Below are 3,520 nucleotides of genomic sequence, written 5' to 3'. Positions count from 1 at the left end.
AACCGTTACCAATATAGCATAAGAGCTTACCTTAGGGGATCATTAACTAGATTCCTTAAGGGTCGTTCTCACAGTTTATATTTATATTATAGGGTTTTTAACTTTTAAATTTTCATATTCAAAAGAGACAGAGACTTCAAACTCGATATATCGATTTATTCACCACTCTATGTTAACATTTCTGTGCCAAACTTATCCAATGACTGGTCCACTGGATTTAGACATTTGGCACTTCTTCAGGAGTGGTTACCATCCGAACAAAACACGAAAAAACACATACATAACTATTATTAAATTCTTAAAATCCCGTTAGATTTCATCTTTGTTATTATAGGGGAGATAACTCCTTAATTTTCTATTTTTATTGCTCTCCTGTGAATTTCCACTAGATTAATTAATTAATTTATTTACTTCTTTTTACTATAGTATATTACCCGTTCCTTTACTCGTATACACATGCATACGTACATATGCATACATATTCACAGGAGAGCAATAAAAATAGAAAATTAAGGAGTTATCTCCCCTATAATAACAAAGATGAAATCTAACGGGATTTTAAGAATTTAATAATAGTTATGTATGTGTTTTTTCGTGTTTTGTTCGGATGGTAACCACTCCTGAAGAAGTGCCAAATGTCTAAATCCAATGGACCAGTCATTGGATAAGTTTGGCACAGAAATGTTAACATAGAGTGGTGAATAAATCGATATATCGAGTTTGAAGTCTCTGTCTCCTTTGAATATGAAAATTTAAAAGTTAAAAACCTTATAATATATATATATATATATATATATATATATATATGTATTTGTTCTATTCTGATCTCATGTGCATTTTATTTCATTTTATTTTATGATTCATTAATCTTTTATCCTTGTATACTGGATCATATATTTTTATGGGTTTATTGCTTATATGGGAAGAATTCTTTCATTGTATCTCAATTCATTATGGAGGCGGATGGAATGCTACACGAACTAAAAATAAGCGAAACGGCATGTAAAAAGCGAGCTACTTATTTTAAAAGTCATTCGATGGGACGCATCTGCACCTATAATGAATGATAATGGATTGTACAGAATAACCTCTAAGGTACAGGTGCATGATGAGTCGAAACAACTGTAGTGGTTTTGAATAAAAAAAATAAAGAATCGATATAATTTTCTTTCCCTCATCTTTTTATATGAACTCTATGGACACAAAGCAATTCTTGAAGTAAATCTAGTGACATATACCGCTGTACAGTTGTTGACATTAGATAGTCGAACACTGTGGACAGGCTTTAACTAGGTGCCTACATAAAATTATTATATATTATATACCGCTGTTCTTATTCAGATTAGTGAACAGGAAATATAAAGATATATTCTCATAATTATTTCAAAATATCTATATTTTATTAAAAGATACCCAAATTGTAACGATAATAGAATTTAGAACTGAAAAACTGCCAACCTTGAAGTGCCTCAGGGTAAACAATATTCATTGTGTAATTTTTGGTTCGTTTCGAAATGGATAAATTGTTACTGCTTCCAACTCGCGAGCAAGTTGACTTAGCTGTGGGAGAAATGTGTCGTAGAAAGATCACGTCCAACTACCTTGAGGGATTGACCCTGAGATTTGTTAATTGAAATACCAAAACTTAGTTACACTGAAAAAAATTCTTAAACTGAAATGGAAGACCTGTAGTTATGAGAGGAACTTTTGGAATAAAGACATTTTCTCCTTTGTGACTACCTGTTATGATTGTTGCCTGTAGGACATGGAGCATCATGGAAGTAACAATTAAGCGAGTTCCATTACACAGGTGAGATGGGTCTGCGGCTGCATCCCAGTGGGTTTAAGAAATTCAGAAATTCAACAGTGTATTGAACAACCTGATCTTGATCGACTGTTTTCAGTTGAACGAAAAGTCATATCTGATGTAGCTATTAACTTTTGAAGAAGTTCATGAGTGAGTTTATCAACCATTTCATTAGTTGGGGCTAGTATAGCTATTTCACATAGTCAGTTTAGATCAGTGTAATTGATAAATTAGGAAATACTTTATCCATAAGATCACTAAGAGAAAGTATTATTTGACTGCATGTAATTTCATGTAGCTGAAGTCTTGAGTTGAATGTTACTATCTCATTACCAATCTTAAGAAGCTCGTATGATCACCTTGTAGAAGTACTCTGACGCTGTTTATAAGATGAAGTTTTTTCGCATGTCTCCAAAGGTACGATTTTCTTAAGCATGCATTGACCTCATCAGCTTTTGATCCTTTGGGGGAGAACTGGCAACGTTTAACGATAATCTCCTACAAGAAAAACTGTTACTCCTCCCATGAGCGTGTGATTGCTTTTTATGTTTTGGAGGGTACGGTCAGGTACCTCTGGAGGTCCACGATGTGACAGTACACTCATCTCAAATGATGAGGCAAGTTTGTTGGAGAACTTGCCATTGCAGAGTTTTTGGAAATGTTTCACATTTAAGATTCCTTCATTGTAAGGTGTAGAGGGACCTTGAACATAGAACGAGCATTTCTTCCTCCGTTGAGGAGGGTAGCTGCAATACCAGTAGATGCAAAACTGGATGGAGGTTAGATTTTATTTCCCCCCTTTAGGAATGCAGGTGAAAGTGACAAAAAGATTTGGTTTACCATATGACCTGACATAGATTATAGCATCTTGTGTTCGTTGGTGCATATATCGAGGAACACCTGTGAATGATAATGGGTGAATTAGAAGTTGCCCCATGTTTTGAAGATCACCATCTGTCCTCAGAGCATCTTGGAGATGAGCCGAATTTTTAGACCTTAACTGTTTTTGACTGATCGTTACGAAAGTAGAGGAGACGCTGACTCCCAACTTTAGCATACACATCAACCAGGTATTGCTGAAATAGATCACGATACATGTGTAATTGATTTGATTATTCTGATCTTAACATCGTTTAGTAAGAATAGAAGTCATTTGACGACGCCTTTTGTTTGTAATTGGCTCTCTTGTTGCAGGTTCAACCTGTGGAATATTGAAATGATATCCATCTTGTCGATTCTAAAAAATAAGAGGGTTGAGTCTCTGAAACAGGTTTAAGGCTGTTATCTCGAGCACGAATAAGAATATCACGATTTTCATGGGGATCACCTACCATAAGGATGGCTACTTCATTAGATGTGGGTCTATTAAAATGACGTAAAATGTCCTTTACTATAGTTTACTATAGACGTAACGAACGCAGGAACACATACTCACAGACACATAGAATTAATAATATTGAAAACAGCAAAGCGTACACACACGCAGTTCATGCGAAACGAAATGTAGTCAATATAGGTGCAAATATACTTTCTGTAGCATAGTTATGGTATAAAAAATTTTTTTTAGGGAATATTTCGGAAAGAAATATTCCAGCGTCAGAAAGTCACCAACTTAGCAAAAATTACGGTTAATGTTTACTTTAAAGTAAACATTATTCAAATGATTGATGTTTACTTTAATACCCGGTGACCAAAACAAAAGACAAAAAGAAA

The sequence above is a fragment of the Octopus bimaculoides genome, chromosome 14 (genome assembly GCF_001194135.2).
Source record: "Octopus bimaculoides isolate UCB-OBI-ISO-001 chromosome 14, ASM119413v2, whole genome shotgun sequence".
Classification (NCBI taxonomy): domain Eukaryota; kingdom Metazoa; phylum Mollusca; class Cephalopoda; order Octopoda; family Octopodidae; genus Octopus; species Octopus bimaculoides.
Note: the sequence above shows the minus strand (reverse complement) of the source record.